A 16,187-nucleotide genomic window follows, 5' to 3' on the forward strand; every position below is an offset into this window, starting at 1 on the left:
TAAAGGGACTTTTTTCTCTTGTTTAAATTCTAAGGTGATAAAATTATACATTATATATTATTAGAAAATCAAAACAGAACATATTAGTTGGAGAAGGGAAGAAATCCACTTGATTGCAATCAGTTTATTCAAGTCAAACTTCAAAACGTGGGTTTTACAGAAAATGTTCTTAGAAAAAAAGTTTCCTAATTGTTTGGGGTCATTGGAGGCTTTTCCTTTGGTTATGGTGGAGTGAAAGAAAACTTTAATAATATTAATGCAGTTTGCCATGGGAGGTGCCTAGCACAGAGCCAGCTAAATTGTTCCCCCATGGAAGGGAACAGTTTTCATTTTGTATTGTTAAAGTACAATTTGGTAACCACAGGCAAAACCTGGCAGCTGAGAGGACCGAGAGCTCATTGTTGCCAGCTGTAATGACAAAGCTGTAAAATTTAGTCACCTCCCTGCACAGCCAAAAATATATTCAATAGGCTTGCACAGTGGGCATGTGGCTTGTGATAAAAACTGTTAATTCTTATGTCACACATTTGCAACAAGTTAACTGCCATGGCTTACCTGGGACCTTGACAAAAAAGTGGCTCTTAATGAGAGATGTGCAGTTTTTTCCCATCCCTTGAAGTCAGCATTCTAGGACTAAGAGTTCAAAAGCAAAGTGTTGGCAGGCTTGGCTTCCTCCAAGGCTTCTGCCTTTGACTTGTCAATGTCCTTTCTCTTGCTTTCCCCACGAGATCTTCAGGGGTGCTTGCACTGTGCTGTTTCTGTGTGTATTTTTCTAATCTGCTATGTGATTAACTATAGTCAAAAAGTACTGCGTGTTGAGAGTTTCGTGCATATGAAATGCAGAGAAAGTCACTGAAAGAAGAGGCATGCCAATTACCATAGTACTGCTATTTACTTAGTAATAAAACATAATGTTAGCTGATTGCCATGGAGACATATATTAATACGTTGAATCCATAAGGGCAGTGGCTCATTGCCTTGCCAAATGTGAGCCTGTCATTAGTAGGCTGGCTAGATGGTTGGGGCAGGTCTCGTGGGAGAGGATAGTTGACTCTTTGCACTGACTCAGTTTAATGGTAGTGCCCCGCTTTGGTGGAAATGCATTCAAGCCACATGATGAGACAAAAGTACTTAGTTAAAATTATGCTATGCATGTCCCCTGTTCCAAGCATAGTAGCAGGAGTCTAAGACCTTTGCATGTCAAAGTCAAAGGATAACTTTTGGGAACCAGTCTTCTTCTTCCATGGCGGGACCCAGGCATGGAAACTCAGCTACTTAAGTTTGTCTGCCAAAGGCTTTTGTCACTGTCATGTCACCAGCCCAGTGGCACATCTTTTAAGTTTCCGTTTTATATTAAAGTTATACAAGTATGTATTTTAGATGTTTAGAGTAAAACATTTTATAAGATTAAGAAAGAAAATAGTTCTTGAATCCCATTCTCTTTTTCCCAATAGTAACTACGTTACCTATTAGAACTGGATACTTTAATATTTACCTATTTGAAATGGGTTAATTAATATTATATTTCACTTTGTAGAGAACGTATTTTTTCTGCCTCTTCCTGATAATTTACTTTTGCAGAATATTTTACCTACTGTCTACCATGACTAGAGAAGAAGAAATTCTCCTTCTGGTCACATTTTTAAAATTGTATATCTGCATAATTTGGAGGTAGGAGTTAGGTCTTTACTGGTATTTATTTGGGTTCAAGGTCTGTCTCTTTTTAGATTTATATAAATTAGATACAATTACAACAGCACTCAAATTAGATCTTATTGTTTATAAAAAATTTATTAGAATGAAAAAAATTAATGTGACCAAAAATATAATGAAAATAGAAATACTGTGACTCTGAAGTCTTTTGGAGGATATTGAATTAAGCAAGGTGGTACTTTGTGAATAACTAGGAGTTATTTAATAAGACTTGGTAAATCTTTCTTGGTCTATTTCCCAGAAACTGAGAAGGAAAAGCTTTCATGACTTGAAACCAAATCACTTCATCCTTTCTAATTCTTGGCTTTACACAAAATAAAAAGAGGAAATGACTAAATTGATGGTTGAGACAATATTAAAATAATTTAAAATGATAGGTCTCTGTGTGAATGTGGTCATAGCCTAGAGGGAAAGGAGGTGGATGACAGTGAAGCAGAAAATACGTCTCATCCATTCTACTTTTTATATGTTAACAGAATTTACACACACACACACACACACACACACACACACACACACTCACATGTGTATTTGAGTGACAAAAAAGTTTTCAATAAATGAAAAATAGTAAACAAAACAATTTCTGATGATATGCTTGCCAAGTCACATGATCTTATAAAACCTGAACAAGCAAAATGCACGTAAGGGAAGTCGGGCCTTAGCAGAGGTTTGCCATGTGTGTTGGGTAGATACTGCTAAGTTATTACCAGCTATCTCTTGCCGGAATGAGTTCCTGGAAGACTTCTATGAACCATTCGGAGCTGTTACTCTTTCTGACTCCAGAACGGCCATGCCACAAGATGTCAGAAGTGACTGTAACATTCGGCTTCAAAAATTGAAAAATATTTATCCCAAATTTTAATGAAAAAGGTACAAAATTGCAAAGCATGGAACTAGGTGCCATGAACTATATTTTACAATCTTTCAGCTAATATGCACAAATATAGGGTGGAGGATTTCTTAGGTTTTTGACAGAGTAGATTCTCACTTAACATTACTGTATGAGTCATACAAGTATAAGACATTTTATAACCTGTAACAACAAACCAAATTGTGACCAACCATGACACAGAGAGACACAAAACGAACACGGAATTGTTCTTTAGTGAAGAGAGAATTAAAGCAATTGAAATACATAGGGAACTACACATTATGGAGAGGCATTGAAAGTTAATGAATACAAATATAATTTCACTTTTCTTAGTTGCACGCCTAGGACTTTGTCAGCCTTTGGTGACAATTACGGATTTCTTTGCTGAAATTACAAATCACTTTGTAGTTAACTTTTATTGCAAGTGAATTTTATATGTTCATTGTACTCATAAGTTTGAGTTTATTTGGCTTATAAAGGGCTCCCAAACATTTCCGGCTTCATAAAATCTAAACTGGTCACAATTTCACACATTTATGCAAACTTTTTACTCAGATAAACACACATTCCCACAAGTACTTGTTTAGTTGCTTTGATAAAGAAACTGTATCACTGCTGTGATAGAGAACCATGACAAAAGAAAATGAGGGAAGAAAGTTTTTATTTTGGCTTATAGCTCCAGAGAGTTAGAAGCCAGAATAAATAGACAACATGGTAGCAAGCAGTCAGAGCAGGAAGCTGTGAGCCCACAACTTGTACTTCAAGCACAAAGCAGAGAGCAAACTGGAGTAGAGAGAGACTTTGGAATTTTAAACCCCACCCTCAGTGACAGACTTCCTCCAGCAAGCCAGTACCACCAAATATCCCCAGAGACTTTTACCAGCGGGAGATTAAGTGTTCAAATGTCCAATAATATGGGAAGACTTTTCTACTTAACCTACCATAGCCCTTTCTTTGTTAGAGTACCATATTGAAGGCACGACTGTTGGTTACAGTTAGCTAACACCCTGGGCGAGGGCCAAGCCTCCTCCTATTCCACCATGACAGAGTGCTTTGAAGTCTTGTCATATAGGAGCCAACACCTAGAATTGCCACTGGACAAGCAGTACTATGATACTAAATTTTAGGATCCCAGTTCTACTAAGGGGGATTCTACAGATAAAAAATAAACATTATATATGGGTTTGAGTAAAATGTATCTGTCCAAATAGTTACTTAGAAGTTTTCCAAGTCTTCTGAGCCAAGGGGTTCCAACATTCTTGGTCATAGCCATTTGGAATACAAATCCAAATGAAATCTAATAGGCTGAAACAGGACATAGCCAGACAGTGTAAGAACCCTTTGTAAGTGACATGGCAAAACCCGTGTTCCTCGGGATTGCTGTTTTCTGGAGCTCAGGTAGCAGAAGCCTTAGGGTCATGGTGTCACAGTTTGGAGAGAAAGAGAATTGCATTTACTTAAGATTTGTCACTGTAAGTTCATCATGATCATGAACTAAGGAATCCAATTCTTCTATTTGTTGAAACTAATCCTGTATTCATCAAATGAATATATATTTGGAGAGAATTCTATTATTGACATTGTAGGATAGCAAGGAAAACACTGACTCTGTCTTCTAACATGAGAGAAACTTTGAAGTTGAAAAACCAAGTAACTTGGACTCTCTTGCTGACACACAGACTGCATCAGCATGTAAGTGGTTCACTAAGGGGGGTGATAGCAACTTCTCTAAAGATATTAGGCCAGGACTAAAGGTTTGCTTTCCAGATTGAGGAACGACAATATAAAATGTATACATAGTCTTCTCTGGTTTCAAAGGCTGGCTGAAAGCACATTAGATGGCGGGTAAGCCAGAGTTGTCTATGGAGCCATGATTTTCTAAGCTGTATCTGAGGATGCTGGGGGAAACAGTTACTGCTCCCATTTTTGTTCCTTTTTACTTCTTTTGTAAATGGTCCTCTGAAACATTTCTCCCAATAGAGCTGAGAATTTCCTGAGCAGAGAGCATTCATTCTGCTTTCCCTTTGTTCAGTGCTGCAATTTGGATTTTAAGTGTCTCCCTTGGCCTCTGTGGTGAAGACTTGGCTCCCAGCTTGACACTCCCTCCCTTCTTCCCTTCCTCCCTTCTTCCCTTCCTCTCTCCCCCTTCCCTCTCTCACCCCATCTTTTCTTATTTCTTTATGTCAATTTTCTTTTTTCTCAAAAGGAGGTGGGACCTGTGTTTTATTGTTCTCACTTATTTTGAGCCTGAGCTTTTAAAGCCACTTTAAGTATTCTCTTTTGTCCTTTGAACCTTGGGAAATAAGAGCAGAAACAATAGAGCAATATATCTGAATGCACAATCATGCAGCTCCCCCTTCCCCATGACTAATATTTATACTGTGATAAAAAGTGGTTTTATTATGACCAGTGACAGATTCTGAATCATTCAACACATTTTACATGACTCCTCTGCATCAGGCACAGAGAACACACAGGTGCTCTCAAGTTACACCTTGGTGTACACCTAGGTTGTTCTCCAGAAATGCCAAAGTAATAGACTGGAGCAAGGAGAGAGAATATAAGACCATAATATTTCTTGTTTTGACTATGTCAGACCAATCAATTTAACTACTAAAACATATCCAACACAGAGTTATTTCAGTTCATTCTTTCCTTTTACTGAAAAGCATTTAAGCCTTGATTCCAGTGTATGACATTTTGTGGGAGGGCACTTGCATCCAAAACAAAAAGGTACCAGATCAAAGAGAACTTAGGAAGGAACCAGAAGTGCATGATAGACATCTCATCTTGTGAGGGTCTTAATATCACTTCAAATTCTAAATAAAGTTTTGAATCAGTGTTGGCAGAATACCACTCTGCAGTGTCTGCCTTACAGATCTGTAAAGCTTGTTTTCTCCTCCCCAACTCCCTTCTCCTGTCCTCTGTCTTGCTCTCCCCACTTCTCCCCAACCTACTCTTGTGAATTCTTATCAGCTTGCTTCTGCAGGCTCCCAGAAGCAACTCCTCAATTCCTAAGGGCAATTCTCGTTCTTTCTAGTTCCTCATCTGCATGGCTCCCTTCTTTTCAGTCCTTCGTTCCTTGTGCATCTTTTCACTGTTTCCATTGATTTTTGAAGCTTCCTTTCTTTCTGAGTTATGGAGTCATCTATTTCAGAAGACATTGGGATAGAATTTGGAAAATGACCCAAGTACAGTCAGTATTCTTTCCCTCAGTGCTCACAGCATTTGTCACTGGGAAGAATGTTTACTCACCTCCCAAAGGAAATACAACTGAAGTCACAGGTCAGCAGGCCATGCAACTTGCACATCAATCAGCTCTGCCTTCCAGACTACAGACCTGGAGTGTGCAGACTTATCAGAATCCCCACTACACAGAGCCCTGGCAAGGTTTTCTTCTTCAGCCTAAGTCACAGTAATGGTAGGGACAACAGGAATAGCTAGCAGCAGTTGCTTCCTTTTTCCTCTCCTGACTTTTATGTACTCAGGGTGGCACTGGTTTCATTGGCACAGAACTCTTAGAAGCCAGTATAAAGGTTGTCTTGTGGAAGTTTTCAGGGAGGCTTTGCCCTTTGGGATGCTCTCATTCAAACCTTCCCTTCCGTTCTGGAATGCTAGTGGTATTATTTGCTCTGGTACCTGCTGCACACTTGATATGGTGGCTGAGTTCTCTGCTGACTGCTGTCATCTATAGCTTGGGGACGATAAGATTTTTTTTTTTTTTACAACGAACAAATAAATGAACTACAAAATGAGCTAAATGATTTGCAGGACACAGAAGGGATCTTGCAAATGCTAATTTCTCTCTTCTATTCCCTTTCTATTCTCACACAAATAGAGAAGACATTTTGTTGTTGTTGTTGTCATTTTTGTATACTGATCAAATAATTGAGAAGAAAGTTATTTCACAAAAATAACAATGATTGTTCTTTGCCCCATGATTCACTGATGAATTTCCAATGAATTTATCCTTTATACATGTATTCATATAGGTGTCTTCTATTCATAAAGAGTCAAGCATAACTGTAGATGGCAGAGGAACAGATTGACCAAAGAAAGTGCGGTCTGACCGAGCAACACCTTTGTCCAGGACCACATATGCATGTTGGCAGATGGAAAAGATTATGCTCTGGTTGTCTATAAATCTTGGTCCCTAAATGATGTAACAGATTGAGAATCAAATTCAAGGCTCCAGAACCATTCAGATTTAGATGAAGGTTAACTCTGGGAAGTGGTATAGGTGAGCACAAACATTCAGTTTCCTCAGTCAAAGCCCAGCATCATTTCCTATGTAACACTCAGCAGAGCTCAACAGTCTCGTAGGCTTGAGACCCCAAGGGAATTTGAGGACAAGCTCCTCAGTGTCAGATGGTGAGTTATGACTGGTTTTGACCTCTTAACATTCAAAACCAATCAATGCTCTCTTATTACTTCATGAATTTCCTTGGGTAACATCAATCTGGAATTGTGAAAAAGAAGGTTTGTATTTAAAAGCTCAGTGTGATGGCAGAGAATGGACATACATGGAAGTGGGTTACCATTATAACTCCCAATTTCCTTGTGTAAGAGGCAGCTGAGTCCAGTGGCTATAGCCTTAGAACATCTGGAGTTAGCACATGTTACACATTCAATATAACTGTTCATTATAGGCTCATGGGGGTTGGGGAAACCTACTTTTAAAGTATGATATATTTCATTTTTATTAAAAGATACCATAGTACAGGTTTAAGCAAGATGGTTAAGAGAAAGAGAGGTTCTCAGAAGAAAAGATAGGACACATGGGTGTAGGTTCTTGAAGAGTCTATTATAGGTGAAGTATTTTAAATTGCATAAGATCAGAAATTTTATGTCAGAGGAGTTGGATACAGAGATCGACTGACATCTAGAAAGGAATTCATTCAAAAACACTTTGCTAGATACATATTTCTTGAAAATTATGCAATAATTTCAGGTAAGAGATGAGGATTTGAGTATGACACTTTAGTTGTTATTTACTGAATCACATTTCCTGTGTATCATACGATCAGGCACACCACAATGCACTTAATAGCTAGTGAAAATAGAATCCTATCTTATGCAGGATGGAAAAAATTAATGCTCATGAATATTCATGAGGACTAGTTGGGTACATTTTTTGTTTTAATTATGTAATTAATAAAAGATGAATATTTTTGTGACAATTAACCTTTGAGAATCTAAAAGTGAACAATAGTCTATGAGTTACTATTTCTAAATTTGGCAAGAATGCCAGAATAAAAAGATTTTTTTCTTACAATATGGAAAGGGAGAGTCATTCACATTTTAGAAATGTATTTTTTTATATCTATTTCCAGGGAAGGAAATAAACAAGCAGCTCTGCCATGACCTTCTCAGGCATCAGTTACATTAATTATGTCTCTTTCAATATCTCCTTTTGTTATCCCCATGCATATAACCTTTAGAATATTCCCTTCTGTCATAATTTTATTTGTCAAGCACATGAATTACAAATGAGAGTCATGGAAAGATCTATTGCTTCTTAAGGAATATTACTTTCTTTCAGACAGACATATAGTGACTTTGCCATGGGTATCAGAGTTCACTGATTTTGCTCCATTGACATGAATGCTAATATAAAAATAAAAAAAAATGTATTCTAGGATTTTAAGAACTTCAACTTGTTTTTGGCTTCAGACAGTAGATTTCACAATTTAATTTAAGGGTGGTTTAAAATTGCTATTTCAGCATACTACAGATATCAAAGACCTGTATCCTGAACAACTGATTAGAAAGGACAGAGTTAAAAGTATATTTCCTTACTTTACTAGGAACCCCAAACTAAAGACTCATTTTAAAAGATCAATGAAAGAGAATATCGGCAATGTCAGAAAATTATTACATTGTTTAGTTAATACTTGAGAGGACTCATAATTTGACTAACCAAAATAAATAAGACATTTTTGGCATGAAAAAGTTTCAGTTGGGACAGAAGGAGACAGTTCAAGATTATTACATTTGGAGAATAACCAGAGCAGAAGAATGTTGTTTTCTTTGTTGTGGGATATGATTCACTTATACTTTAATATAATTCAATAAAAATTTTTGGAATAAATACTTACTGCCTTTTATACTCTTTGCTAATTACTAGAGTATCGTAATATTTAAATCAAATTAATGGCATATCGGTAAAATTTTAATCTCATACCAATTGATTTTGCTTAAAGATGGTAAGGGGTTCTTGTCTCCTATGGAAATGCTATCAGCAATAGGATTCCACTTACCAACTTCAACACCATGGGACTTCTCTTCATAAGAGTTACCAAGCCACAAAAATCCATTGTCATTTCCCCTCCTTTTTAAAAGATGTTCTGTAGGTTGCAAGAACCAATATTGTTAACACCAGTTTGTTTGTAGAACAATGCAAATAACTTAACCCACAATTAAACCTTGATGCACCTTTGATTTAAGAAGATGGTGGACTCAGGTTCTCTGCAGTTGTAAACCTTCAAGGCCATTCGGCACTCTGTACTGTGTCTACACACATCACAGTAGTATTGTCTCCCCTGGAGGTACTTACCCTTCCCAAGCACATCCTCTTCTCTACATTTTCTATAGATTCACCAGATACACAATGTCAGGGATTATTATTGCTTAGAAATAAATGCACAAGGGTGTGGATCTTCTGTCCCTTTATAGGACTATTTTCCTTTCTTTGTAAACAATCTTGGAGTACTCATTAGAAGGAAGATATTACTGCTATTGTGGTTACAGGGGAATTTAGAGTAATGTGCATGTAGAGATAAGTGACGACCTAAAACAGTACAAGGAAAGAGAAGATACTCCAAGAGGAGTGAAAGGGGATTTTGAAATGATGAATTTCTCCTCAGAGACTGAGAATGCTTTCTGCAAGGTAGCATTTTGATAATTTTGATGATGATAGACTGTCCTCACCTTCACCTGTCTATTGGGGTAGACTAAGAAATATTCAGACAGAGACAGATTTTCCTGTGGACTGTGCATAGCTCCTGAGTTTGCCCAGTCTACCCAACTAGCTCCCTTACCCTCTCCAGTCAATGTGAGTGCTGAGTCGACAGCTGGAGTGTGATGGGAAGAGTATTGCATTAGTGCTTGGAAGAGCTGATGAGGGTTTACATTAGAACAGAGTAGGTGAAAGGAAAACATGATAAATATGAAGTGATGCGGTATGTACTGCCAAACAGTGATTCCAGAAATAGTCAAGAGATAGGAGACTTTCTAATATTATGGGGAAATAGCTTCTTGAACCCAGATATCTCATGGTGGTGAATGGTATCATGTTCTAAGAAATCTTGGCTTACTTGGAGGTTACAAAATATTATCCTTAGTATGTACACAGGCCATTACACACACACACACACACACACACACACACACACACACACACACACACGGTGTCTTGTAAGTAGTTTAACTCAGCAAATACACTAATGAACAAATTTGCTAAGTACTATTTGGAAGACACTGAGGGAGTCTGGTGTTATGACACTAATGCCAATGTAGACTAATGAGGTAGGATCTTTTGATGGAAACTGATACCTATTTCCTTGTATTCTCTAAAGATTGAAGGTCATCTAATTAATTGTCATTTGGATAAGTGAAACATGTCACTGTGTTTGTCCTTCCAAATGCATACTCTGTGCAGTCATGCTCCGTTGGCTGGATACAGGCTGCATGTTCTCCCTTGTACTGGTAAAATGGTTTTTTAGTTCTGCCCCAGTGAAGCAGCTTTCAAAATGTAAAAAATGATTAAAATGTGTGAATAGTATCTTACAAAAATAACTTACAAAATTACATAACACCATTATGCATTATTGTACCACAGACGATGTGTTATATGTTACAAAATTTACTAGTGCAATGTCTGCTACATCTAGCAGATTTGATCATTGCTTAATAATATTATATTTTATTTTTAAAAAGTTGAAACAGATTTTCTATGTACATCCTATTAGATGAAACACTTCTCATATATTGTTAATAATTTCTTATTATATTAGCTATATAAAATAATTCTCATGTCTAGTGGTTTAAAGTATTTTTCTTCCTTACCCATTATACATAGTCTTTGTGGGTCACTTATTATTCCATTACTGTTGGCTGGAGTGGATTTGATTCTCTTTCATGTGTTGCTGGGTAATAAAGCCAAAGAACAGCTAGTACCTAGAAGGCATTCCTCTGGGAATGAGGAAGAAGAGAGGAGAGGAGAACAGACAAGAGGAGAGGAGAGGAGAGGAGAAAAGAGGAGATAGAGGACAGGAGGGGAAGGAAGAGGAGGGAAGGGGAGGGGAGAGAGAAGAAGTGGGAGAAGAGAATAGGAGGGAAAGGTGGAAAGAAGAGAGGGATGAAGGGAGGAAGGGAGAGAGAAATGATAGCATGATAGAAGCAGTAATAGCTAAAATAATCCCCTCTGGTTCACTGTGGCACACATGGTTTTATCAGCTAAAGATGAGTCAAATGTTCTAAAGCCATTATAGTATGGCAGGAAAGTATATTTATGTGTGAGAACATTTCATTAACAGCAGTGAGTGCAAATGGTTTTAATTTGTCTTTTACCTTAAATAACATTTTCCAGAATGTCTTAAATGATACTGACCCTGTCTGAATAATTAGTCACCAAAGCGTTCAGTCAGTCACAGCATTGGGCTGGGAAATGCTGTGATAACCTATGTGTAATATTTGTTACTGATTTCCTTGAGACTCTGTGAATGAAATAAATCCATTTGGCCATTATGAGTATACTGGCTGGTTTTGTGTGTTAGCTTGATACGATCTAAAGTCATCAGAGAGTAAGGCGCTTCAGTTAAGAAAATTCCTCGAGGAGCTTTAAAGCCATTTCCTCAGTGAATGATCAAGTGGGAGAGAGCTCAGCTCACAGTGGGTGGTGCCATCTCTGGGGTGTTAGTCCTGGGTTCTATAAGAAAGCAATCTGTGCAAGCCATGTGAGGCAGCCTGTAAGCAATGTCTCTCCCTGGCTTCTGCATCAGCTCCTGCCTCCAGGCTCCAGCCATGTTTGAGCTCCTGTCCTGACTTTCTTCAATGATGAACCATGATCTGGAAGTGTAAGCCAAATAAACACTTTCCTCCTCAAGTTTCGTTTTTGGTCACTGTGTATTTATTGAAGCCATAGAAACCCTAACCAAGACAATGGAACACACTTAATTTTTGTGATAATTATGTGCCAGGTGCAATGGATAGCAGTTAAGTCAAGTTAAGCTATCCTCAATCTGTTTCCTTAAAGCCATCGATCCATAGATACATTTTTTTGAGTGACTGCGTAATATGGGACATGAATTTTCTAGCCAATGGTAAGTTACTTTTCTTTTCAGATTCTCGACGTGACCTAGTTAACTATCTATCTAGTCATGGGGGTATCTTACCCTGAATAACCACTTTTATTTATTTATTTTTTATTAACTTGAGTATTTCTTATATACATTTCGAGTGTTATTCCCTTTCCCGGTATCCGCGCAAACATCCCCCTCCCCCCTCCCCTTCCTTATGGGTGTTCCCCTCCCAACCCTCCCCCCATTGCCGCCCTCCCCCCATAGACTAGTTCACTGGGGGTTCAGTCTTAGCAGGACCCAGGGGAATAACCACTTTTCAAATAGCTTTTCAAAGCTTTTCTGCTTGGCCATTGTCCTGTAGAGGAGGTAGCCATGGCACCCAGCTACAATGTCATGATCCTGAAGCTCCACTTCTACAAGGATTGACCACAGCTAGTGGACACTTGGTTCAACCATCCAGCACACAAGATCAGCAGATGTCAGGGCCTGGTAGGCAAAAGCACACTGCATTGCCCCTCGTCCCGGGTCCTCCAGTCCCATCAGACTCATCGTGAGGTGCCCTATGGTTAGAGAACACACCAAGGCCCGGGCTGACAGGGGCTTCAGCCTGGAAGATCTCAGAATGGCTAGCATCCACAAGAAAATGTCTCACAACATCGGGATCTCTGTGGACCCAAGGAGGCGAAACAAATCCACTGAATCACACAGGCCAACGTGCAACTCCTAAAGGAGTACCGCTCCAAGTTCATACTTTTCTCCAGGAAGTCTTCTGGGTCAAAGAAGGGAGATGGTTCTGCTGAAGAACTTAAATTGAGCACCCAGCTAACAGGACCTGTGATGACCATCCGGAATGCCTACTGAAAGGAGAAAGCCAGAGTCATCACAGAAGAAAAGAACTTGAAGACTTTTGCCAGTCTTCACATAGCCCATGCCAATGCTAGGCTCTGGCTTTTTAGCAAAAGGAGCAAAGGAAGCTTCTGTTGTAAAGAAAAAGTAACGTGTGGTTGGACTATGGCAATACATTTTCCATAAAGCAAAGCAAAGAAATAAAGCTTTAAAATTCATTAATTGTTTGTTTTTATTCTTCTTTTATACGTTATACCCCAACCACAGTTTTCCCTTCCTCTTTCCTCCCAGTCCATCCCACATCCCTTCTCCCTCAAATTCACTCCTGTGTTTTCCCTTCAGAAAAGGGTGGGCCTCCTAGAGTTGCCAACAGACAAGTTACAATAAGACTAGGCACACACTCTCATATCCGGGCTGGATGAGGCAGACCACCAGGAGGGAAAGGGTCCCAGGAGCAGCCAAAGGAGTCAGAGACTCCACAGCTCCTGCTGTTAGGAGTCCCACCAGAACACCAGGTTACATAACCATAATGTATATGTAGAGAACATAGCTCAGCTCCATGCAGTATCCATGATTGTCATTTCACTTTTAATCCCAGCACTTGGGAGGCTTAGGTAGGTTGATCTCTGAGTTTAAGGTCAACTTGGTCTCAGAAGGAGTTCCAGGAGAGCCGAGGCTACCGAGAAACTCTGTCTTCAAGACCCCCCCCCCCAACAACAAAAACAAATAAAAAAGAAAGAAAAGAACAAATCAAAGTTTCTCGCAATCCCCGCACCTCCGGTCCTATAATACCAAACATTAGGCAGAACATGGGAACCCAGAGAAAGGGGCGGGTTTAAGGATTCAGAGGAATCAAAGACACCACTAGGACATGGCTCACAGATTCAACTAAGCAGGACTCACAGAAGCTTGCATGGACTAGAGTAGCTTTTAGACATTGTTATATAACAAGAACCAGTGGCTTACACAACCGAGATTCAGTCATTACAGAGGAATCTGCTGGCCTTTCTGTATCTCTTCTGCAGCTGTCTCATCTGCATGGACTACAGTTGTGATTCCTGAGCCTAGCCTCTGAGGTCTAGAACTGAGTCTAGCTTCTGAGGTCTAGAACTGAAAGAAAAAGTCTAACACCATTTGGGAGGAAAGAGCTAAAGAGCAATAACGCAATCCCTGGATAATTCTTAAATTTTCTGATGTGTTCTTTCATATTCTTTTACCAGAGTAAGTAAAATGACCATGCCTAGTGGCAGAAGCATTTATGAGGCACATAGAACTCTTCTATACTTATGGCAATGAATAACTGAAAAGGAATATAATCTACACGTGCATAAACATTTCAATATCAAGATCTCATTATTTTACTATATTTTACATGCTAACTTGTAACTGCTAAAATATAAGTTATGATAAGAAAACTAATTTTCTTGAGGAAATTTACATCAGATACTTACACTCCAATATGTACAAAAATATTTACCTCATTCTCACACATCATGTAAGGTTGGTCAGTAAGTTATATAAAAAACGATTTTGAGGAACAAAGCAACATTGGAAAATGAATTATATACAGAAAAATCTTTGAAACATAAATAATAATGTAATTATAGTATCTAATATCTCCAGAAAGTTCCTTTTAATAAATTTTTAAGATTTATAAACTTTATATCACGATTGTATTTTCTTCTCCCTCTCCTATCCCAGCCTTCTTCCCACCTTCTTTCTCCCCTGTATCCATTCCCTGTCTGCCTCACCTCAGAGAAGAGCAGTCCTCCCAGGAACATCACCTAACATGGGATAAAAAGCTACTAGGAAGAGGATTCCCCAAGCAGGTGAGAATCAGCGACAGCCCCTGCTCCCATTGCTAGGATTGCCATAAGGACATCAAGCTCTCAGTCATAACACATGTGCATAGGACCTAGGTCAGACTCCTACAGGTTCCCTGATCTGTGACTTCCCAGGAGATCCAGGCAGATGATTTTGTGGGTCATTTTCCCATAGTGTGTCCCTGACCCCTCTGGTTCCTCCAGTCTTCCCTGCCCTTCCTCCACAGGACTTCCTGAGCTCTGCCTGATGTTTGCCTATGGGACTTTGTATCTGCTCTCATCCATTGCTGGCTAGAGTCTCTCTGGTCTCTTTGAATACTATTCTGGCGGGCTTTAATCCCAGCACATTCTGGAGGCAGAATAAACTGTAAGTCTAAGGTTATGTGACTGGGTTGGTGTCCCAATCCCTCCACTTGGAAGCCTTTCTTGTATAGAAGATGGCCTGTTTAGGCTCTGTGCTCTCCATTACTAAAAATCTTTGCTAGGGTTACTCTTGTAGATTTCACGGAGTTTCCACTGCACTAGGTATCATCCTCCTTGCCCCCCCAAAGATCCCCCCAATTCTAGTAGTTTCTACTAGTATTTTCTTCCTCCCCCCATCCAGATTTCCCTTGTTCCCAGTCCCACCTGCCCCCAGTCAACTCTCGAAATCTATTTGCCCTTTCCAGGACGATCCTTGCCTTCTCCTTCGTTGTCTGGTCTGTGCACTGTAGCATAAACTGTCTTTTACTTTCCAGCTAAGATTTCTTATAAGTAAGTACAGACCATGTTTGTCTTTCTAGGTAAGGGTCACCTCACTCAGAATAATTTTTTTAGTTCCATCTATTTGCCTTCAAATCATGATGCTATTGCATTTACCAGCTGGGTAATATTCTAAAATATAAATGCACCACATTTTCTTTAAGCCTTCTACAGTTGAGGGACATTTAGGTTGTTTCCACTTTCTGGCTATGATAAATAAAGTTGTTATGAACATAGTTGAGCAAGTGTCCTTATGGTCGGATAGACCATCCTTTGGGAATATGTGCTGGAGTAGTATAATTGGGTCTTGAGGTAGGTTGATTTTTAATTTCCCGAGTAAGTGCCATACTTACTTCCAAAGTGGCTTGTGCCAGTTTGTACTCCCATGAGCAATAGAGGAGTATTCCTCTTCCTCTACACCCTAACCAGCATGAGCTGTCACTTGTGTTTTTGATCTTAGCCATTTTGACAGGTATATCATGGTATATTTTGATTTGCATTTCCCTGATGAATAAGAATGCTGAACATTTCTTTAAGGTTTTTTATTTTTATCCTGAATTTGCATCTTACTTTATTTTAAAATGAAGACACTGGACTTTGACCCAGTGGGAAACAGTGAAAAAAATTTTCTAGTTAGCTGCGATTCTTGATCATCAAGGTTACAGGTATAAGTTGTATAGTGTATCCTTATTTGTGATTGATTTCAAATAAAAGATACAGTGATGATAAATGAACATTGGTGGATTGTACTTGGTCAGGGTATACTTTATCTGGTGGGACAATCGAGTCTATGTGAACAGTTGGTATTCTAGTACTCACGGTAAGCAGAGAACATATAAAAAACAGAAAGGTATAAATTATGATAATTCTTCAGACCACATTTTAAAACCA

General features: G+C 38.9%; 1 pseudogene; it reads left to right on the top strand.

Annotated features, from left to right (window-relative positions):
• The first annotated feature begins 12,258 nt into the window (after positions 1 to 12,258).
• Rpl13-ps5 (ribosomal protein L13, pseudogene 5) lies at positions 12,259 to 12,883 on the top strand (annotated as a pseudogene).
• Positions 12,884 to 16,187: the final 3,304 nt, after the last annotated feature.

This window comes from Rattus norvegicus, chromosome 7 (assembly GCF_036323735.1).
Source record: "Rattus norvegicus strain BN/NHsdMcwi chromosome 7, GRCr8, whole genome shotgun sequence".
Classification (NCBI taxonomy): Eukaryota; Metazoa; Chordata; class Mammalia; order Rodentia; family Muridae; genus Rattus; species Rattus norvegicus.